This window comes from Bos grunniens, chromosome 13, assembly GCF_055505025.1.
Source record: "Bos grunniens cultivar Pamir isolate PY7600 chromosome 13, Bosgru_T2T1.0, whole genome shotgun sequence".
Lineage (NCBI taxonomy): Eukaryota > Metazoa > Chordata > Mammalia > Artiodactyla > Bovidae > Bos > Bos grunniens.
Window position 1 is genome coordinate 43,054,465 of NC_141177.1, and position 24,431 is coordinate 43,078,895.

The 24,431-nt window shown below is 46.0% G+C and overlaps 1 long non-coding RNA gene across 1 annotated transcript; it reads left to right on the forward strand.

The window, feature by feature from the left end:
* Positions 1-176: 176 nt before the first annotated feature.
* Positions 177-7,984, forward strand: LOC147360868 (uncharacterized). Its single transcript, XR_015139447.1, has 2 exons — positions 177-393; positions 7,894-7,984. It is a non-coding gene; the product is annotated as an uncharacterized LOC147360868 (long non-coding RNA).
* The last annotated feature ends 16,447 nt before the right edge of the window (positions 7,985-24,431 follow it).

Genomic DNA, 24,431 nt, shown 5'->3' on the forward strand with positions numbered 1-24,431 from the left:
ACCGTGGAGGGGCGGGGCAGACGGCCTCGGGGGCGGGACGCCGTTCAGAGGCGGGGCAGACGGCCAAGAGGGCCCGGGCGAGGAGCTGTGGAGGCCGGGGCACACGCCTCGGTGTCGGGACGCCCTGCAGGGGCGTGACAGACGGCCAAGAGGGGCGGGGCGCCCGGGAAGAGGGCGGGCCGAGTCTGCGTACGGATGGTGGAGAGGCGGGCTTGTAACTTGGTATCCAAGGCCTCACTGTACCACCCCCACCCAACCCCTGCCGCGAGACTGGGGCTTTCCTCTCCTCTAACCGTTCGGAGTTCTTGAGGGAGAGACCCTGGCCCTCCTTCGGACGGGGCCCTTCTCTGAAGGCCAGGTCTGAAGATGACCCCTGATCCTCGCCCCTCCACGGTAAAGAGGATGGAGGCTGGGCTAGAGTAATCCCGTGATGGGTGTGTTTTGCGGGGGTGGGCATCAAACTGCTTTAATTTGACTAGGTGCATACACTCCTTCCCTCCCTTCTTACCAGAATTTGCTAAGTGTTGGCATCCCTAAGGGCGCAGCGGGTAAAGAATCCGCCAGCCTTGCAGGGATCCAGATTCGATCCCTGGGTAAGGAAAATCCCCTGGAGAAGGGAATGGCTACCCCTTCCCACTTTCCTTTCCTGGGAAATCGCATGGACAGAGGAGCCTAGCAGGCTGTATAGTCCATGGGGTAGCAAAGGGTCAGATGGGACTGAGTAACTAATACTCTTTTTTCACTGAATGGCCTAATGGCTTTCCCTACTTTTTTCAATTTAAGCCTGAATTTTGCAGTAAAGAGCTCATTTTCTGAGCCACTGCTGCTGCTGCTGCTGCTGCTAAGTCGCTTCAGTCGTGTCCGACTCTGTGCGACCCCATAGACGGTAGCCCACCAGGCTCCCCCGTCTCTGGAATTCTCCAGGCAAGAACACTGGAGTGGGTTGCCATTTCTTCTCCAATGCATGAAAGTGAAAAGTGAAAGTGAAGTCGCTCAGTCGTGTCCCACCCTCAGCGACCCCATGGACTGCAGCCTACCAGGCTCCTCCTTCCATGGGATTTTCTAGGCAAAAGTACTGGAGTGGGGTGCCATTGTCAGCTGCAAACATAATCTGATATCCATGTATAGAGTCATCTCTTGTCGGAAAAGGGTGTTTGCTATGATCAGAATGTTCTTTTGACAAAACCCTGTAAGCCTTTGCCTGCTTCATTTTGCCACCCCAAAGCCAAACTTGCCTGTTATTCTAGATATCTCTTGACTTCGTACTTTTGCATTCCGATATTCTGTGATGAAAAGGAAATCTTTTTTTGGTGTTGGTTCTGGAAGGTGTTGTAGGTCTTCATAGAAGTGGTCAACTTTAGCTTCTTTGGCATCAGTGGTTGGGGCATAGACTTGGATTATTGTGTTGTTGAATGGTTTGCCTTGGAAATGAACTGAGACCATTCTGTCATTTTTGAAGTTGCATCCAAGTACTGCGTTTCCAACTGTTGTTGACTACGAGGGTCAACTGTTGTTGACTATGGACTTGTTGACTACTCCATGTCTTCTGAGGAATTCTTGCTCACAGTAGTCATCTGAAATAAATTTCTGTCCTTTTTATTGTGCTGATTCCTAAGATGTCAATGTTCACTCTTGCCATCTCCTGCTGACCACACCCAATTTACCTTGATTCATGAACCTAACATTCTAGGTTCCTATGCAATATTGTTCTTTACAGCATTGGGCTTTGCTTATCACCACCAGACACATCCATAACTGAGCGTCGTTTCTGCCTTGGCCTAGTCACTTCATTCTTCCTGGGGCTATTAGTAATTGTCATAGCTTTTTGCCTTTTCATACTGTTTACGTGGTTCTTGCAGCAAGAATACTGGAGTGGGTTGTCATTTCCTCCTCCAGTGGACCATGTTTTGTCAGAACTCTTCACTATGACCCCTCTGCCTTGAGTGGCCCTGCATGGCATGGCTCATAGCTTCACTGAGTTACACAAGCCCCTTTGCCATGACACGGCTGTGATCCACGAAAGGGTTTGTTCCCATACCAGCACTTAAATGCAGAACAAAATATGAAAAAGACAAAATGCTCAGTCCTTAGCAACAGTGTTCAACCCTGACAGTAGAATCCTGTTACTTGAAAGTCTGTGCTGCCCCTCAGGCTGTGGCTAAGGCTGCAGGTTACATTAATGTTTGGTAAAGAGGGGGAACTTGCTAGCAAGTTGCTTGCAAAGTTGACATTTCTGCACAGAGCTGGGTGGACAATACTTCATCTGGGACTCTGGAGCCTGCTGCTTCTTCCACTGTCCCGTTGTGTGACCACGCACAAATCACCTCTTCACGTTCAGGGTTCCTCATGTGTAAAACTGGGAGGCCGTTACTGCAGGATCTGCCGGTGTTGTTTCTATAATGATAAGATTCATTAGTGTGTATGAGTGTTTAGAAGGGGGCCCAGGACATAGGAAGAAGAATCCATTTTTATCATTATCATCATCACTCATTTGGGGGAAAACTTCCTGAAGAACAATAACCGTTCTCTAAAACCCACAGGAAAAAAGAAGCTGTAGAATTTCTTTCGTCTCTTATTCTTCACTTCTTTTGTGTTTTTTTTCTCAGCCATTAATTTCACTTACTTGTGTGACAGGTGTGACTTAAACTAGGAAATAAATCATCAACAGAAGAGATGGACCATTCAAAGGTCTGCAAGGAAACCCATAAAAGAGGGGATATATGTATACATATAGCTGATTCACTTTTCTGTGCAGTAGAAACTAGCACAACATTGTAAAGCAATTATACTCCAATAAAATTTTAAAAATAAAATGATGGTGTTACTCAGCCTCCTTTTCACATATGTTAGGTCCAGAGCAAGAGGATGCATGGAGACCTTCATGCCATCTGTCCAAATATTAACCAATTATAAATCAAGATGACAAATTGTAGATAAAATATGTTCTCCTACCTTGTCCAAGGTGGCTTCATAAAAGGGAGAATTCCTGCAGGGTCTTTTAATCCTTGGAAAGGAGCTTAGGCCCCTTTGACCAGGAGATGTCAGGGTGGTGGACACCTGGAATATGTCCTAGAAGGGTGTGTGTATGTGTTTATGAGACCTCCAGGAAAGCATGTCCCCTGGCCCTGGGGCTTCCTCACCTTGGATGGAGTGGCATGAACAGACAAAGGCCAGAGCAGGCTCTGTAACATATAGAAGCCAGAGCAGGGGCCTTCTGCCTGAATCTAAGGGTAGTACTGAAGTTACTTTTATTTAGTTGTTAGAGCAAATCATTATACCAAGTTGATCCCATGGTAGTGAGCAAAGGTTTACCTTACAAATTTTACTGCAAACAATATTCTACTACAACCCTGGCAAAAAACAAATGCATGTTTGACAATACTCTATGTAGGTCCATCCCTACCAGTATTAGTTTTTCAAGGAAAAAAAAAATCCCCAAACAATATAATTAATTCCTTTCAGCAAATACACAGAGTAAGCAGATTAAGCAGTCTTTTAGCATCCCAGATTTTTATTAGGCCATTTTAGGAGTCTAAAATTAAATACAATTAAACAGTTAATAGATAATTCAAAATCATTGTAATTTGCATTCTTGGGCTGATTTATTAATGACATATGACAAACCTAGGTGCGGGATCTGTTTATTAACAATAACACCTAGCAAATTAAATGAATATTTTTAGAGTATTTATGCTAAAATTACGCATTCTCAATGGTGACAGACCTTTAATATACCGTTCTTCACTTTGAATATTTAATTTTCTGGAGCACTCTCCTTTACTATTGCTCTTAAGTCCCCTTATATTAGGAGAGCTGATTTCTGTAAGCAGCTCTGCTCTTAGCTTATGTGGATGACAGGCCATCATGTCTTCCTTGATGGGCAAGGTTTCTTACAAGCCACAGAACGGCTTGTTGGAAAGCCACAGAATTTGTTAGTTGGAAATTAGTTGAGGAATGTAGCCTCAGGTTCTTGTTTTTCAGAGGAGGAGAAAGGTATGGGTTAGATAAGGGACTTGGCAAAGGTGATGCAATCAGTCACTTATGTAATATTAATGAGCTAGTTCCAAAGATGGTTCCCTAATAGTCCCATTAAGCAAACAGCAAAAAAAGCCACTCTCTAATCCTGCTAGTCATATGGATCTTAGAGTGACTCTTAGGAAGTTGCCGTTTTTGTAGCTCTGAAACAGTTGAATCAATGGATGGAAAATTGATTTCAGAAATATGCTGAAATTAACATTATACATTTTAAAATGTGAACACCATGCAAACATTTTAAAATTAAATTCTCTGTATTTGAGTCAATAACTGCTTGGACATTATATTAGTTTCCCAGGGCTACCATGATAGAGTACCACACACTGGGTGGCTTAAATAGCAGAAATTCATTGTGTCATAGTTCTGGAAGTCAGAAGTCTGAGATCAGGGTGTTGGCAGGAATGATTCCTTCTGAGAGCACTGAGGGAGAATCTATCCCATGCCACTCCTCTAGCTTCCATGGCTTGCTAGCCATCTTCTGCATTCCTTGGCTTGTGGATGCATCACTGAATCCCTGCCTTTATTTTCACATGGCATTCCCCCTGTGTGTATGTGTGTTTCCAAATTTCCCCTTTTATAAGGATACCAGTCATGTTGGATTAGGGGCTCACCTTCCTCCAGTATAACCTCATCTTCACTAATTATACCTGCAATGACTCTACTTTGAAAGAAAGTCACATTCTTAGATACTGGGAGTTGTGACTTCAACATATAAATTGGGGGCATGGTTAGACAATAAATGATTCAACCCATAACAGACATGAACACAAGAAAGTATCATTTTGCAATCACTGCACAGTCTGTAAGTAGAGATGACTCAAAAAATAGAAAGTGGGAGAAAGTCCGCAGCATCACATATATGTGTGTGTGTGTATGTGTGTGTCTTTAGCCACTATATATATATTTATGTCTTTAGCCACCCCTGCCACTGAGTGCATACACCAGTGCAAACCCATGAAAGTCCTCATTTAAACCCCATGAGAGTCCTTTGAGTGCCCTGCAAGTTTAAGCAACTGGCCTAATATCACACTGCCACCATGTTCTTGGCCAGTTAGTGGTAGTGTCGAAATTCAAACACAGACTCTTTCAATTCCCAAGTCTATCCTTTCTTAGCCTCCATTCTATATGGCCTTGAAACTCACATTAGTTACTGATCTTTTTTTATTTTTCTTGAAAGAGATGTGTAAAGAATATACTATGTGACCAAGAAGAGTTTTTATATATACATAGTTTATTCTTTGGGAAAGCAGTATTCCTTGACATAGAATGCTTTCTTCTACATACTGTGATAGATCACTGTGTGGTTGCCATTGTGTTAATTTTCCTCCTTAGCCTTCAGAAAGACTACATTTCTCATTCTTTCTAGCAGTGCTTTGGGTCTATTTGACCCAATCTGGGCAATAAAACTGAGCAAAAGAGATGCAGCCACTTCCAGACCTGAAGATCCTGTACTATCTTTCCCACTTTTAACTAGGTGACCAGTTGGATGCAAAAAAGAGATCAGAGGCCCTGGAAGAAGAGTGAATGGCTATAAAGAGCATAGGACTATAACTTAGGCAAGAAGTAAACCTTTATTGTGTTGAGTCACTGATCTTTTGGGGTTGTTTGTTTCAGCAGCTAGCATTACTCATCCTAACCCATACACAAACATTCCATATGCAAGAATTACACAGATGCATCAAACTATCTTTCTGCAACATCCTCAATGAGAATTTATTGAGAGACCTTTGAGTGCTCTGCAAGTTTAAGCAACTGGCCTAACATCACACTACCACCATGTTCTTGGCCAGTTGTTGGTAGTGTCGAAATTATAAACTTGTGGTAGTGTCAAAAAATAAAAAAAGATCAGTAACTAAGATGAGTTTCAAGGCCATATAGAATACTGCTTTCCCAAACAGTAAACTATGTATATATGAAAACCCTTCTGGGTCACATAGTATATTCTTTACACATCTCTTTCAAGAAAAATAAAAAAAGATAAGTAACTAAGGTGAGTTTCAAGGCCGTATAGAATGGAGGCTAAGAAAGGATAGACTTGGGAATTGAGTGGCAGTGTGATGTTAGGCCAGTTGCTTAAACTTGCAGGGCACTCAAAGGACTCTCCAGAAGGAAAAGGAGATGGCAAAAGTAGAACTCTGAGATTCAGTGAGAGTCAATGTCTGAGGAGAGAGGCTTAGATAGCAAAGGCAAAGCTAGAGTGAATAAACATTTAGAGCAGCTCTGCCTATTGGGACCTTTGGCAATGATGGAAATGTTCTACTCTGTACTGTCCAGTATGGTAGCCACCAGCCACATGTGATTATTGAGCACTTGAATGTAGCTAGTGCAAGCCTGGGACTGAAATTTGAATCTCATTTTATTTTAATTTGTTAAAATTAATATTTTAGGACCGTGTATCTGATGGCTTCTACACAGAGCAATGAAGATCTAGAAATAAAGTAGAAAGATGGTCAAGCATGGTGGGGGAGAGGTGGAGGTCATAACTCATCAGGAAGTAGGAAGTAGAAGGAGAGATGCCATCCTTGGTGGTAGGTAATAGTGATCAAGAGGGGAAGTGTGGTCATTAATTTTATGCGTCAACTTGGTTAGGCCATCAGTTCAGTTCAGTTGCTCAGTCGTGTCCGACTCTTTGTGACCCCATGAATCGCAGCACGCCAGGCCTCCCTGTCCATCACCAACTCCTGGAGTTTACCCAAACTCATGTCCATTGAGTTGGTAATGCCATCCAAACATCTCATCCTCTGTCATCCCCTTCTCCTTCTGCCCCCAATCCCTCCCAGCATCAGGGTCTTTTCCACTGAGTCAACTCTTCGAATGAGGTGGCCAAAGTATTGGAGTTTCAGCTTCAGCATCAGTCCTTTCAATGAACACCCAGGACTGATCTCCTTTAGGATGGACTAGTTGGGTCTCCTTGCAGTCCAAGGGGCTCTCAAGAGTCTTCTCCAACACCACAGTTCAAAAGCATCAATTCTTCGGTGCTCAGCTTTCTTCACAGTCCAACTCTCACATCCATACATGACCATACATAGCCTTGACTAGACGGACCTTTGTTGGCAAAGTAATGTCTCTGCTTTTTAATATGCGATCTAGGTTGGTCATAACTTTCCTTCCAAGGAGTAAGCGTCTTTTAATTTCATGGCTGCAGTCACCATCTGCAGTGATTTTGGAGCCCCAAAAAATAAAGTCTGACACTGTTTCCACTGTTTCCCCATCTATTTGCCATGAAGTGATGGAACCAGATGTCATGATCTTCGTTTTCTGAATGTTGAGCTTTAAGCCAACTTTTTCACTCTCCACTTTCACTTTCATCAAGAGGCTTTTTAGTTCCTCTTCACTTTCTGCCATAAGGGTGGTGTCATCTGCATATCTGCATATGGTTAGGCCATAATGCTCCTTATTTAGTCACATACCAGTCTAGATGTTGCTGTGCATGTATTTTTTAGATTTCAATCTGAGGATTTTGAGTAAAACAGACTGCTCTTCATAATGCAGGTGAAAGTGTTGGTTGCTCAGTCGTGCCTGATTCTTTGCGACCCCATGCACTGTAGCCTGCCAGGCTCCGCTGTCCATGGAGTTTTCCAGGGAAGAATACTAGAGTGGGTTGCCATTTCCTTCTCCAATAATGTGGGTGGGCCTCATCTAAATCAGTTGAAGGTCTTCAGAGAAAAGATTGAAGTCCCCAGAATAAAAAGGAATTCTGCTTCCAGACTACTTGTGTTCAGACTCAAGACTGCAACATTATCTTCTGTTGTTATGTCCAGTCTGCAGGCCTGCCCAATGGACTTAGCTCTTTCTGGTCCCAATAACTGCATAGGCCAATTCCTTAAAATATATTAATCTCTCTCTCACTCTGTCTAGGTACAGATTTAAGTGCACCTTGGAGACATTGCAAGTTCATTTCCAGACAACCTCAATAAAGCAAGTATTGCAATAAAGCAAGTCAAACAAGTGTTTTGGTTTCCCAGTACATATGTTTACACTTTACTGGTCTATTAAGTGTGCAGCAGTATTATATCTTAAAAAAATGTACATACCTTAATTAAAAATATCTTATTGCTAAAAAAAATGCTTGCCATCATCTGAGCCTTCAGTGAGTCATAATTTTTTTCAATAGTAACGTGAAAGAACACTGACTGCAGATCACCATCAAAAATATAATAATTTAAAATTTTGAAATATTGAGAAAATTACTGAAATTTAACACAGAGACATAAAATAAGCAAGTACTACTAGAAAAATAGCATCCATAGACTTGCTTGGTGCCGGGTGCCACAAATCTTTGATTTGTGAAAAACCCAGTATCTGCAAAGTACAATAAAGTGAAGCACAGAACAATGAGGCATGTCTGTGTATCTATCTACCTATCTATCTATCATACTGGGTCTGTCTCTCTGGAAAAGCCTGACTAATTAACACAGCAATATATGAACTTAGGAAGAGCATTTGGTTCTAAGGCATTAGTAGTAGCTAATTTGAAAACAATAAGAATTGTGTTCAAATTCCAGTAAAGAAAACATAGATCTCATTTGACTTTATATCATGTCAAACAACAATTAATGTGTAAGTCTCTAAATTATGTAAATTCTATGGAAGCTAAATAACAACTGAAAAATAGAATAACAGAGTGACTGAATGGCTGTACTAGAGACTTGTCGCTTAAAGGAACTGGGCTCCCTCTGCCCCATAGCCCTTGTGAACCTAGAGTTTCCCTGAAATCCCTGAATTTGTGCTTCCATGAGGTTTCTAGGATCCTCCCATTGTTGACAAAGTAGTCATCAGAGGCGATAGATTTGGAATGACAAACCCTGCACCATAGGACTGAATGGTGGCTTGGTTCCACCTGGCTGAGGATTATCCGTATTCCTGGTTGTGCATGTGAACTATCTTTGAATCCTGAGAATCTCCTTAAAATTCATTTGGTGGATTTCATAATTGTATGCCACTTGGATGCACTTCTTGCCAAGGTTCAACAATACTCCTAACTACAAGGATTGGAAACAAAGGGATGCGCTGCTCTTAAAACTCAAGACAGGTTGAAACCAAAGGATTCTCCATAATAAATACCATTGAGTTTGATGACTATGTGATCGTGTTTACCAGGTGACGGGGCACTGGGTGTAGAATGCTCTACTCTTCATATTGTCTGCAATTATCCATGGCTTGTGTCTCTGTAGAAACGTCGGCTTTATTCATTCCTGGGGCATCTGGATGGTGACTGGCACCCAGAACACCCTCCCTGAGGCAATAAACACTTGCTATTGTGTCCTAGAAAAGACACAGAATACAGAGGCTGAGGGTTTGGGCTCCCCTCTGTGCTGTATACTATAACCTCCTCTTACAAGCTGTGTGACCTTAGGCAGCTTACTTAACCCTGCTGTACTTCAAATTCCTCATTTGCAAAATGGTGATAGTGACAGACTCTTGAGAGTCCCTTGGACTGCAAGAAGATCAAACCAGTCAATACTAAAGGAAATCAACCCTGAATATTCATTGGAAAGACTGATACTGAGGCTGAAACTCCAATAATTTGGCCACCTGATGCAAAGATACGGCTTAGCAACTAAACACCAACTGCTTCCTATCAGCTATGCAGCTCTGTGACATTTCTTAACATCTTAAATACTTCACTTTGCTGATTTAAACTGAGAGTACTGAATTTTTATTTAATAAATTTTATAATTTAATAAATAATAAGCTAATTTCTAATGTAAAAATAGCCTAGAAGTAGACAATTAAAAATTAAATTCTACTTTAACTTTTATTGAGTAAATAATATATTATGTATTAAACAGTTTTACTTAATAAATAATAAGTTATTAATAAATATGTGTTTGGTAAGTAATAAATTGTTTATCAGAAAATTCTGCTTAATAAATAATAAATTAATACATAGTTTTATTTATTAGGGCTTCCCTTAAATAATTTTTATTGATTTCTTTTATTTATATGTGTGGCAAGAGGGAAGTAACATTTGAGAAACTCTTAGAACAGGCTTGGCCCATAGAAGATATTCATTAAGCAATGGTCCCCACATCTCTTGGAGGACAAAGAGCATTCCTACTTTCCTAGGACTTTCCCATGTCACCAAAGTGGAATGGCGACTGCTTCAATTTTTTAGTGTGTGTGTGTGTGTGCGCGTGCGTGCACTGGTAAATAGCATCATACAATTCAGATGAACAGAGGCTCTTCCTAGCTGTTTACGTACATCATCCCCATTTTCCAGACGAGGAGTCTGAGGCACAGCAAGGGTAAGCCATCCAGCCAAGGCCACACAGCTCAAGAGAGGAGGTATGGTGCTTCAGCCCGCATGAGACAGCACAGAGCCCAGGCTCTCAGCCTCCGTCTTCCCTAGCTTCTCACAATGGCAAGTGTCTGTGGGTGCAGGGAAATAGGAGGGAATGGGCCGCTGCTCCTGAAGCAGAAGCTGGTATGGGTGTGTGGAGGTGTGACAGAGGCATTGCTTCTTCTTGGAATGGACTTTTTGGGGTTGGACTCAACTCGAATCTTGGTTTTTTTGGCTGGGCTAGGTCTTCATGGAGGCATGTGAACTCTCTAGCTGTAGCATGTGGGTTTAGTTGCCCAGTGCCATATGGGATCTTAGTTCCTCAACCAGGGATCGAAGCTGAGTCCCCTCCTTTGGAAGGTACATTCTTAACCACTCAAACAGTAGCGAAGTCCTTCAGCTAGTTAAATAATGCACAGTGAGTATTTTAAAGCAATGGTTCGCTACCATAAGTCAACTTTAAGTCTTCTTCAGAGAAAGAGAGATTGGCATCTATTTCTCTGGAATTCTTCAGCCCAGCTTTGGGACCAGAACCCAGCCCAGCGAACCATCCCAAAATACTGGCTGATGGGACAAAGTAGCCATTAAAAAAAACTGAGGTATATTAGCACAGGGAACTATATTCAGTATCCTGTGATAAACCATAATGGAAAAGAATATTAAAAAAATAATGCATAGGTGTATAACTGAGTCACCTTGCTGTACAGCAGAGATTGACACAACATTGTATTAACAAATCAACTCTACTTCAATAAGAAAAAATAGTTAAAAATAAAAACCTCCCAAAAATTGAAGTATAGTTTACAGAAGATAAAATTCACTATTTGAAAGTGTACAGTTCAGTGGTGTTTAGCATATGCATCAAGTTGTGCAACCATCACACCTATCTAATTCTAGAACATTTATCACCCCCTAAAGATGCTTACTCCTTGGAAGGAAAGTTATGCCCAACCTAGATAGCATATTCAAAAGCAGAGACATTACTTTGCCAACAAAGGTCCATCTAGTCAAGGCTATGGTTTCTCCAGTAGTCATATACGGATGTGAGAGTTGGACTATAAAGAAAGCTGAGCACCAAAGAATTGATGCTTTTAAACTATGTTGTTGTCACCCTGCTTATTTAACTTCTATGCAGAGTACATCATGCCAAATGCCGGGCTGGATGAAGCACAGGCTGGAATCAAGATTGCCAGGAATAATATCAGTAACCTCAGATACACAGATGTTACCTCTTTCATGGAAGAAAGCAAAGAGGAACTAAAGAGCCTCTTGATGAAAGTGAAAGAGGAATGTGAAAAAGTTGGCTTGAAGCTCAACATTCAGAAAACTAAGATCATGACATCTGGTCCCATCACCTCATGGCAAATAGAAAACACTGAGAGACCTTATTTTGGGGGACTCTAAAATCACTGCAGATGGTGACTGCAGCCATGAAAATAAAAGATGCTTGCTCCTTGGAAGAAAAGCTATGCCCAACCTAGACAGCATATTAAAAAGCAGAGACATTACTTTGCCAATAAAGGTCCATCTACTCAAAGCTATGGTTTTTCCAGTAATCATGTATGGATGTGAGAGTTGGACTCTAAAGAAAGCTGAGCGCTGAAGAACTGATGCTTACTGTCGTGTTGGAGAAGACTCTTGAGAGTCCCTTGGACTGCAAGGAGATCGAAACAGTCAATCCTAAAGGAAATCATCCCTGAATATTCATTGGGAGGACTGATACTGAAGCTGAAACTCCAATACTTTGGCCATCTGATGAGAAGAACTGACTTATTGGAAAAGACCCTGATGCTGGGAAAGATTGAAGGCGGGAGGAGAAGGGGACAACAGAGGATGAGATGGTTGAATGGCATCACTGACTTGATGGACATGAGTTTGGGTAAGCTCCGGTAGTTGGTGATGGACAGGGAATCCTGGTGTGCTGCAGTCCATGGGGTCGTAAAGAGTCAAACATGACTGAACAACTGAACTGAATTGAGCCTTTTATCTGAAGAAGATATTATTTTCTCCGTGTGACTAGATGGTCAGTGTGGAAGCTGGCTTCTCTGGTGGCCCTGTATTAATTGCTCTGGCTCCCATAACAAAGTACCATAGACTGGGTGGCTTAAAGAACAGAACTTTCTTTTCCCACAGTTCTGGAGCCCAGAAGTCCGAGATCAAGGTTTGGGCAGAGCTGGTTTCTTCTGAAACCTGTTTCCTTGGCTCAGACATGCCATAGTCTCCCTGTGTCTTCATGTGATTTTCCATCTGTGCACATGTGTATTCCAATCTCCTTTCTTATAAGGACACCTGTCATTTTGGATTAACCCCACCCACTCTAGTGACCTCGTTTTACCTCAATCAGGTTTTTTTTTTTTAATCTAAATCAATTTTTTAAAATTTTTATTTATTTATTTTTGGCTGAACTAGGTCTTCATTGCTGCTCGGGCTTTTCTCTAGCTGTGGTGAGCAGGGCTACTCTCCAGTTGTGTATGTGGGCTTCTCATCGAGGTGGCTTCCCAAGCACAGCTCTAGGGCACTCGGGCTTCAGCAGTCGCTGCACACGGGCTCATGAGTTGTGGTTCCTGGACTCTCAAGCATAGGCTCAGTAGTCGTGGTGCACCTGCTTAGTTGCCCCACAGTCTTTGGATCTTCCCGGACCAGGGGTCAAACCCGGGTCTACTGCCTTGGCAGGTGAATTCTTTACCACTGAGCCACGAGGGAGGCCCCTCAATCACCTCTTTAAAGACTCTGTCCCCAAATACAGTCACATTCTGAGGTACAAGGGCTTAGGGCTTTGACATGTGAATTTTAGAAGACACAATTCAGCCCATAACAGTCTCCATGTTCCTTTCCATCAGGAACTCACATATGTTTCTGTATTTCTTTCTCTAAATTGAAGTATAGTTGACTTATAATGCTGTGTTAGTTTCAGGTATACAGCAAAGTGATTCAACAATGGATACCTATATCCATTGTTTATTAGATTCTTTTACCATGTGGATTATTGCAGAATATTGAGTAGAGTCCCCTGTGCTATACAGTAGGTCCTTATTGATTATGTGTGTTATATATGGTTGTGTGTATCTGTTAATCTCAAACTCCTAATTTATCCCCTTGTCTCCTTTTCTCCTCTTTGGTAACTATAAGTTTTCCTATGTATATGAGTCTATTTCTATTTTATAATTAAATTCATTTATATATGTATTTTTAGATTTCACATATAAGTGATATCATGTGATATTTGTCTTTGTCTGACTTACTTCACTTAGTATGATAATCTCTAGGTCCATTCATGTTGCCGCAAATGGCAGTATTTTGTTCTTTTTAATGGCTGAGTAATATTCCATTGTATATATTTGTGTGTGTGTGTGTGTGTGTGTGTGTGTATACAATCTTCTTTATATATTCACCTGTCCATGGACATTTAGATTACCTCCATGTTCTGGGTATTGTAAACAGTGCTGCTATGAACATTGGGCCTGAAACTTTTCCAATTTGAGTTTTTGTCTTTTCTGGATATATGTCCAGGAGTTGAACTGCTGGATCATATGGCAACTATGTTTATATTTTTAAGGAATTTTCATACTATTCTCCACCTCCATTTCTATATCTCTAGCTACTGTATCACTTAATATATAAATGGTAATATTCTTTTCACATTTCTGCATCTTCTTTTTACGCTTAATATATATGTCTTAGAGATCTTTCTGTGTCATATCCATAGGACCATAGTTCTACCTCATTCTATATGCAGCCATATGGTACTGCATGAGAAGCAAATCCATCACTTCTTTCCTGCTTTTTTTAGTATACTATGCTATTGACAGTGGTGATATTTAATGTAGCACCTTCTGTTTACTTTCTAAAAATTGACTTAATAATGTTATGGGGATAGGCATCTTTCTGGAACCCCAGAACACCATCAAACTCCACACCCACCATTACCAATGGGTCAGATGGGTACACATGCCCTGCTTATGGAAACATGTACTCCAGGAGATGCTGCTGATACCTACTTCTGGGATTTTAAAAACTTGCATTATTAAGTCAAATGTCCAGATGTGCTCTACTGCCTTAAGCCTCCTCTCTCAGTTTTCATTCAGTTCAGTTCAGTCACTCAGTCTTGTCTGACTCTTTGCGACCCCATGAATCGAAGCACGCCAGGCCTCCCTGTCCATCACCAACTCCAGAGTTTACTCAAACCCATGTCCATCGAGTCGGTGATGCCATCCAGCCATCTCATTCTCTGTCGTCCCCTTCTCCTCCTGCCCCCAATCCCTCCCAGCATCAGAGTCTTTTCCAATGAGTCAACTCTTCGCATGAGGTGGCCAAAGTATTGGAGTTTCAGCTTTAGCAGAGTTTTTAAAAATACCCCTTACCACAACTATTCCATTACCTTAGAGAAATTTCCCTCCCCGGCTTTAGTGACCAGAACCTGAGCCCCTCATTCAGTTGTTAGCTCTTTATGTTGCTGCTTGAAACCACATCCAGTCAGGCTCATACTTGGTAAAACCAGGCTTAGGAGGCAGGCAGACAGAGTCAGTGCTGCTCTGTCGGTGTCCAGCTAAATGCTTCTTGACATCGTGTTATCATTGTGTCAAGTGTATCACTCCATACCCGCTAGGACTAGAGGATATAGTCTAGATTCAGAAGACCTGGGTTCTAACTCTAGCTCTGCTTCTAACTTGCTTCATCATTTGTCAAATGACCTGCCTTGGTTCCATTCCCCAAAGCAGATCTCATGTGATGTTTTAGGGCACAAATAGCTAATTGAGGAGGTGATTCCTTGAAGTGATTGAGAAAGAGAGGATGTGACACAGAGGAGAGAAGAAGCCAGGTCTGTGTGCCTATATGAGCCAGTGACCACTGTGGGCACAATTTAGCAGGGACTCCTAAGGGACTGTGTAGAAAAGAACGAAATCATGCTGATGGGGGGATATGGAGTTGCCATTGGGATGTTAGCTGCCTATTAGTTCCAATCTTCCATGAGCTCTTCCAAGCAGCCCCTGAACCAGAGAATGTCCTCAGGTAAAGAGATGCAGGATGCCTTTGGCTGGAGAGAAGCCATAAAGGTAAATTCCAGGGTGGACCAAGGGGAAATGGACTCTGACAGACTCTTCTATGTTTAAAAACAGCATATACATTAACTAAGAACTTAGCCTTTGGCTCTTAATGGAGAGTACTTCTTGATTGGTAAATAAATAAGGACTTTTCAAGCACTTACTTAGGGCCTAAAGAGTGCTTAGCACTTGGAGGCACAATGCAAATTTCCATAGAGAGCTTAGAATATGCAGCAGGCACTGAGTATTTGCTCTTTAACACACATGATCCGTGGACCCTAAGATAATGTAGCAAGGTAGGCATTATTATCCTGAAGCTCAGAGAGATTGATCCTCTTGTCCTACAGCTGATAGAGAAATAGAGGTCCACCCATTGACATGTCATTAACATGACAAATACCCTCTCATCAGACTAAGGTTGTGTCTGATCTCTGGTTTCTACTGCCTCTCAACTAACAAGTGAGCTTTATTAAAATTGTTGAACAAAAGATCAGTAAACAAAAAATGATTGCATTTTTATATGCCAGCAACAAATAATAGGAAATAAAAAATTGAAAAAAATATTTTATAACAGCATAAAAATATAAAATACTTAGAGATAAATCTGACAATTGATGTGAAAGTTCCGTAGACTGAAGACTATATATTTTTCCAGGAGACATTAAAGAAGATCTAAAGAAATGAAGAGAAATATGGGTCAGGAGGCTCAACAATTTTAAGATGTTAACTCTCCCCAAATTGATTTATAGATTCGGTGGAATCCCAATCAAAATTCCAGTGGGCTTTTTTTAAAAAAATAGAAATTGACAAACTGATTCTAAAATTCATATGGAAGTGCAAAGGACCTAGAATAGCCAGAATAACTTTAAAAAGAAGAAAGTTGAAGTAGGGCTGATTTCAAGACTTATTACAGGGCTTATCATCCATGACTGTGCTCAGAAGGAAACTGTTCAACTGTCCTTCCATGGTCTGGGTGAAAGAACTTGGTGGATGCACAGAGGTTGGAGAGTGGGTGGGACTAGGCAGGAATACAGTCTCATCTGTGCATTCCCATGGGATTCAAATGAGATCATGTCTGCAAGAACAGTTTCGTGAATGGTGGTCTAGTCCTTAAGTCGTGTCCAACTCTTGTGACCCCACGAACTGAAGCCTGCCAGGCTCCTCTGTCCATGGGATTCTCCAGGCAAGAATACTGGAGTGGGTTGCCATTTCCTTCTCCAGGGGATCTTCCTGACCCAGGAATCAAACCCAAGTCTCCTGCATTGCAGGCAGATTGCTTACAGACAAGCTACTAGCTTTCGTGAATAAAAATACTCAAATGAATGGAAGGAATTCATTTTTCTCATTTCCAGTGGATCCATTCAAGAAAATACTTGTGTTTCAGTTTTTTTCCCACAAGTTTCCATGTACTCTTTGTCCTCCTGCTGTGTTTCAAAAGTAAGTCAATTGCCCAGTCCACCTGTCCACACCGTCAGGATCATTTCAGGTTATACTGAAGTCTCCAGTTTTAAAACCAAGTCTTCAGATTTTATTTTCAGCAGGCAGTTGCCAATGGCCCACTGTAGCTAGAAAGAGCTCCTGAAACAGAAGGTCAACTCTCACTCTGGACAATAATTGTCTCAATAGCAGAATATATAGGTAGGCATGAACTCTCTGGATAAAGATATTCAAGACAATTTTTTTCCTCTGTTGGCTTATTTAAAAAAAAAAAAATTCACACCATATTATGGTGCATTTTTCTCTTTACTAGTTTTTTTAAGATTTATGAATTTCACCCAGCAGTGTGTGTGTGTGTGTGTGTGTGTTTGTGTGTGTTGAGTTTTTGATACCTATCTCTTTGTGTTCATAGGGTAGAAATGTTCAGACAACGTATTAACAGGAGAGAAAATATTTCAAGAAAGGTCTTGGATACATTTAATAATATCAATAATATTCTATGGTAAAGCATAACTGCAGGGTCAAGATGTATGTACATATTTGCTTACTAAATTGATCACAATTTCTGGTAGAAAAGGTGAAAAGCAATTTACCTGCTAAGGATTTTGAACATGCCCTGGGTTTGATATTTGTTTTCATATTTTTAAAAGGGAAATAATTTCATGTATCTAAGATTTGTTTAGAAAACTGCCAACTAAACTATATTCACAGCCTTTTCCTACAGAAGCTGGCCTTCTCTTGATACACACTTGCCTTAGCTGATGCTAACACAGTGGGAAGGACTTCATTTGGGAATTTCCTTTCTTTAAAAGACTAGTTTCAAACTGAAAAAATTTTAAATGCTGGTTGACAGATTCCTACCTACACCACCACCTCTAGAGGCAGGGGGGCGCTCTTTTGTTTCTTGTTCTGCGGTGTTTTTGATCCTGAATGCTGAGAACTAATTACCCTCCTTTGTGCCACTAGGCCAACTTTTTATGAGCCTTTTTTTTCTTTCATTGTATGGAATCAAATCATATGAACTCATTTAATTGGTTTATTTTTTTGAAAAAAAAAATCCATCTAATAGAAGGAGGAAAACTAGAAAATAAAACCAGTTTCTAAAAACTTTAGCGTGAAACACATGGATTATTTTTAAAAAGAAAACCTCAAATTAAGGATTTAATTGAAAAAAAAACCTTTATTTTCTTTTTTTCACAACTATAATCATGCAAAAGGCAAGAGAGAGCCCCCTTTGAGTTGGGGAGAAAGTTATTCTTTGAAATGACTTCAGGGATATGATTTCATCTGTATTTCAAACGCATTAATTTCAGACCGTCCACAGTAGGTAATGAAGATGCACAGATTCAGGTCAAATTCACCCTCCGGAAAAACTGCAAATTAAGATGCTGTTGATTGATAACGCCATCGGCTGTCTTAATCGCCGTGATCAAAATCCAAATAGTCAGGAAAGGGGCCCGGGAGGGTTGCGTTTGGGCTCTAAACAAACCCTCGACCAAACTCGGAAGCCCAGCCGGTGCTTTTCCAAACCTTTTTCCAGGCAAGAGACCCCACCAGCCTGCGTGGGGCTCGCAGTGTTTCTCGAGTGGTTCAACACCCTCCCCCGTCCCCCAAACGCAGACACACCCCGACCCCGCGAAAGGATCTCTAGGCTGGCAAAACACGCGGCGGCGTGTTGGGTCCCAATAACTTGCAGGATGATTAATGAGCGGCTTGATCATTTAATATCGCGTGTGATTAAATTATAAGGCGTGGGGGAGGGGAGTCTAGGCCGACGCCGCCGAGTGAGCGGGTCTCCGCTGAGCGCAAAGCCGCGCTCATCCTCGGCGCTGCGCCTGGCGAGGCTCGGCGAGAGGCTGGTCCGCGCCTTCCCAAGGTCAGTGGGTCTCGGGAGGGGAGCGCGGCGGGGCGGGGTTCGGGGGAGGGTGGCTCGGAGAGGGGAGGGGAGCGTGCGCCCCGGGCTGCCCAGGTCTGAGCCGGAGAGCTGGACAAGCGGCCGGCTCTTCCCCGGGCAAAGGCGCGGAGGGGCCGGAAAATGGCCCCAGGCAAGCGGAGATGTTTCTTACCTCCCGGCCTCCTCGGCCCCAGGGGCCTGGGGAGTCCCTGGGACTCCGCGACCACTGGGGAAAATGGGGGGTGGGGACTGACCCCGCGGGGTCTCTTCCTGCCCCCCCGCCCCCGCCCCCGGCTCCTGGGTTTGGGGAGGGTTTCCGTGCCGGCGGGGCAGTGGCGGACGACGGGTTGAGCCATCCAAGCCTCCTCTTCCCCCTGCCGATGCCCCTAGCGCCGTCCCGCGCGGTCGGGGCGGGGTGCGCACCCCTAGGTCCAGGCGCGTCCAGGAGAACAGACGGGCTTTCACGCTGCGCAGGAGCCCTCAGCTGCAGGAGACCCCCTCCAGGCTGACGAAAAAACGCAGGGCACATCTCGGGGTTCCTGGCTTCATGTACTAGAGAGGAGGCAAGGAAATGCGATCTAAGCCCCTTCGAGGTTACTGGGGGCGGTGGGGGGGAGGGGCCTTGCTGTCACTCCCTTCATCTTAAAGGCCTGTGACCAGGCTCGGGCGTGGACATCCCTTCCTGCAGGGGAAATGGGAGCGCAGATTTGGAGGCGACAGGCCCGCGTTGACCTGCGCGGGGAAGGGGCCCGTTGTCCTCGCGCTGTCGCCGGCGCCCAGGCAGGGTCCTGCCCCGAGCCAGGCAGGCGCTGCTAGTGCTGCAGGCGGGCTGAGCGCCCGGAGGCTGCGCGGGGACCGCGGTCTCGGAGGGGGACCCGAGAGGCCACTGACAGGCATTGGAAGCGTGGCCTATCACTTCACGATCGCGTCGTGGGGGCTTCACGCTTAGCCGGGAGAGGCCCTCGAGAGGCGGGATGTGTGTCCCCAGGAGCCCCTCGGAAACTCCACCCCGGGCGGTACAGACGCTGAGCAGGAGAGCGAGGAGGAAGCGCCACGATCCGGCTCCGAAGGGCCCGGGCGTCCAGGTCGTGCCCGGGGCCTGGCCGGAGGACCGGTGCTGGCTGTATTTTCAGCCTGACGACGAATCCTGGAGGGGACGCCGCGGGCTGAACCCAGGCTCCCGCTTTCCTTCTGCCGGAGAGCCCCGAGATTGCGCCAGTAGTGACCGTCTGGTGTCCGGTGGCCTGGGCTCCAGGTGCGGTGGCAGAACCGCCTCCCATAAAGAGGGGGAGCTTCCTTGGCGTGGCTGCTCCGACTTGCGGAATTTCCATCCGGCCTCAGCTTCTCGGATACTCGGAGGCAGCGCCAAGAAAGGGAGGGAGTGATGAACAACCAAATGGACTTGTAAACAGAGATCACAGGACGGGATGGGTGAAAGGAAATACGTATTTGGTCTCAAAACACCCCCAAAGAATATTAAAACACAAAAACAGAAGAACAAAACTTCCGGGGTAGCTCAGCTAGTAAAGAATCCACCTGCAAGGCAGGAGACCCCGGCTCCATTCCTGGATCGGGAAATTCCCCTGGAGAAGGGGTAGGCTACCCACTCCAGCGTTCTTGGGTTTCCCTGATGGCTCAGACAGTAAAGAATCCGCCTGCAATACGGGAGACCTGGGTTCGATCCCTGGGTTGGAAATCCCCGGGAGGAGGGCGTGGCAACCTGCTCCAGGATTCTTGCTTGGAGAATCCCATGGACAGAGGAGCCTGGCGGGTTACAGTCCTTGGGGTTGCAGAGTCTGGCAGGACTGTAGGACTAAGCACAGCACAGCACAGAGCAGAAACAGTCCACAAATTGGTTCTGGTAGGCTCAGCTTGAAACGCCTCTATTAGCACAGGGTACCTACAATTCCTGGTTATCTGGGACACACCAAAAAAAAAAAAAAAAATTCTTTAAGAAAAAATTTTCAAAGGGTGGGGTGGGGTGGAGGAATAGACCAGAAGCATTATCTCCTCCTTGGTCACGGGCATGGCACTGGAGGTGCCTTTCTCTGGGGTGGGACTGGTCCAGACTTGCACCCTCTCTCTTCAGACCCCCAGGCTCTACAGAGGAGGCTGCTGCCTTCGTAGGGCTGGTTTAATGAGTAAAAAAAGGCTCCTGCCTCTGAAAACGGGAGTCATTCCACAGAGAGGTGACCTCGGGTACCAGCAGCGTGAGCAATGGATTCCACAGAGAGGTGACCTCGGGTACCAGGAGCGTGAGCACTGGCACTCTACCCCAGGCACCCACCTGCTCCAAGCTCAGAAGTGGAGGTTGTGGGCTGCTCCTTGTCTCTTTTCATAAAATCACTCCTTAAATCTATTCCTCGTCCGTGCTTCTCTCAGACACATGCTGAACCCCTGCATCCGGCTGCCACCAAACACAGTGGCTGGACCCGCAGAGAACGGTTTAAAAGCTAGGGGCCAACTTTTTCCCCCAAAAGAGGCCACATGCCGAGTGAATAACGGGCACTTCCCGGACACCCACATCTTCCCCAGGTATTAAATTCGAGTTAAAGAAACCAGACTCAGAAGATCCTAGATGCAAGTGTGTCCTTGGAAAGAAGGACTCTGAATCCCCAATATTAATATTAACCTGGGGCGTGGGGTGGTTGGTGGTGGTGGTGAGGAGAGCCAAGCTAGGTTCTCCTTCGCAGATTATAGTCAATCTGTTGTCTGACTAAAGGCCGCCAGGACACTGTGAGGGCGAGGGCAATCTCCAATTTCAAACGACTCCCCAAGGTTCGAGAGGAGGAAGTTACTTTTATTCTTTCATCCACAAGACCACTCGTGTCTAGTGATGTCGGCCACCTGCAAAATGACGTCTAAGTTGGTGGCGCACCGGGTGGCCGTTGTCGGTCCAGCGTGCCAGGACGGGAGTCCAGCGGTCTCTTCGCGGCCTCTCCGGGCCGAGTTTGCGCATTCATTTCACCCCTGGCTCTCCACCGTTTAGGCCAAGATCGGGTATAATGGGACACACTATCAGCAGACAATTACCCTTTCAGAGGATTCGCTTCTCCACACAGACACTGTTATTTGAGAAATAGGATCGTTTGATTTCATATTGCACTAAATAACACCCAGCCGGTTCAAATTGCTAGCTTCTTAAAAGCCGCCCATTGGAATAAATTGCGGCGGCCTCTTTTGCTTTTCAGGGCAGTATGTTGGGCGCCGGGCAGAACCCGTAGAAAGAACTATAGAGCCAGCCCAGAGCCATCGCTATTGGTGGCAACAGCTCTGCCACCTCGCAGGCAAAGGCATTCAATAGCCAACGGTCTCCGGCCTCCGCTCCCTCCGCCCGCCAACTTAGAGATGGTTCAACCTCTTAGCTTTGGAATTAAAATACGCAGCCCTAGAGGCGCGCAGAAAGCGCTTCGGGCCACGCGGCACTTTAGTGTCGAGCGGAGAAAGGTGGCAAAGGCGCACCGCCCAGATCTCTGTCCGCCCGGCCCGACGTGCTTGGAGAACGCCGGGGGTCTGGGGCTCCGCGGCTGATGTGCGCCCTTAGCTTCGCGAGTCTAGGGGTCCTGGCTGGAGTGTCGCTGCCGCCGCGCCCTGGCCTCTAGGGCGCCCTCCAGGCCTGCGGGCCGCGGCGCCTCTCTCTGTCCTCAGTTAGGAGCCTTGATTTTCGGGGTCCGACTGGGGACAGAAAGAAGAAGGGGCCTCACTTGGCTTCAGCGCGGCGTGGAGAGGGAGAGAGCGAGGACGAAGGGAAATGGGAGAAGGGGGCGAGATCCAGTTGGCTGCCCACGCACCGCCGCCGGAGACGTTTCATTAAGAATTGAGCTTTCTGAAGTTGGCCACGAGCTGCGGTTTAATTGACACTGTTCAACTGGGTGGCAATTGTTCAGCTTGTTGGGGGCGATCTGCCCCCACCCTTTTATATACAACAGGATTTGACTCCTCGTTGCTCGGTTCATTTGTGCCAAGGGACAGGGTGAATTTAATACGGCCGGGGCCTTGGAGAATCTATTGAAGTCTTTATACCTTTGTGTTAATGTACTTCACCGAAGGCCGAATTAGATTTCCCCGCACCCAGGTAAATTGGAGGCCGCATCATAGGATTGCCCAGAGACAGCGGTACACTGAGATCTGGGCCGTGAGCTGGAAGGACCCTTTCAAGGTGTCCTGAGATGGAGACGGAGTTAGTCTGGGCTTTTGGGGACTGGTGACCGGGGTGGGGTGTCGGACTCTTTCCCTTCCCTGGCGCAGGGAGGAGCCAGGAGCAGTGGGTTGTGGGCGTGCGTCTAGAGGGAAGGCTATGGGAGCCCAGAGAGTGGAAAGTAAGTGGAAACGCTGTAATTGGTGCAGACTTTAGGTCCGGAACCGACTGGGAGGTTGAGGGGAAAGTGTGGGCGCCCGAGTGTGCCGGCACCGGGCACTGGTCCTCGTCCTGCGAACCCTGAGTCTCCCTGCTCCTTAGCGCGTGACCCAGCCACCCATCTCCCCAGAAAATAAAAGCGCCTCCCCAAAGCCCCGAGTGTACCCAGCCCAGATCCCGGGCCGCGATTGGGCCGTGCGCCTCCCGACCAGCACTCGGGGCCTGGGAGGAGGCCGCGCAGAAGCTGCTTCCCACGCCGCCAGCTCTGGCCCTGCATGTGCGGATCCAAGGCAGGCACGGGGCTGCCCACCCGAGCCCAGGAAGAGCCCCCGGATCTGCTGCATTCAGGTCCCTCCCCCGAGCCCTCGCGTCCTCACTGCGGGCGGCACTCTGCCCCAGCTCCCCACCTCCTCCCTGAAGGAATGCAGCCAAGGAACCCTTTTCTCGGGGGGCGGGGGGGGGGGAAATTGCTCAAACGAGACAGCTTTTCGAGTAAACAGGAACAAGGTGATGAAATTCATAACAGCCGGGAAACAGGTCTTGGCTGGCTCCCATCTTCGCTGTCCGCGGGAATGGAACCTCAGAGCCTCGCGGGGAACGGTCGCAGAACGGTCTGCGCCACTCGGACCCGGGGCCGGAGCCCTAGAGTTGGCGGAGGCTGCTGCCCGGCGGGCTGTGTCCCTGAGGCCCCCGCAGGGTACTCCCGGGACCAGGGGACCCCGGGACCGCGTGGGTGGGCCTTTCCCTCCGCGCGCACCTCTTTCTGACCCGAGCAAGGCAGCGCGGTTGACATCCAGCCCCGGGTGGGGATTACTGGAGTCCACCCTGTGCCGGCTTGGGGGCCCGGGGTAAGGTTGATGAGACCCCCGTCGTCGCGTGGCTCGCTTCGGCTCCGGCCTCGGGCGCTGGCCGCGGCTTGCGGGTCATCCCCTCGCTAGCCCTACCCGCCCCGGCCCGGTTCACGGCCGCAGTGCGGGGCCCCGCGCTCCCCTCCCTCGCGTGCTATCCCTCCACGTCGCCGAGTTTACCAGCGCGTTTTGTTCCCTTTCGGATTCCGGGCCGAGGGGCTGTCACCGTGCTCTCCTCCGACGGACGCTAATCAAGTAATTTCCCCATCCCAGCCCCATCAAATTGCTCTTTAGCTGTTGAACCGCGGAGTTTTGCTCGTCTTTTCACATGCTAATCACGCCCATTCAGCGGCTCTCGGTGGGGCTGTTTGTCGCGGGATAAATCTCCTTGTTTGCCGGCTGCATGATTAATTGATATTGTTGTCTGGCTTTTGTGGGGGCCGCGAGGAGCTGAAAGGCGGCGCGTCGTGACTGCGCCCGGGGGCCGCTGGAGACATCGTCGGGCCGCCGAGGTCCTGGCGAGGTCGAGCCGGGG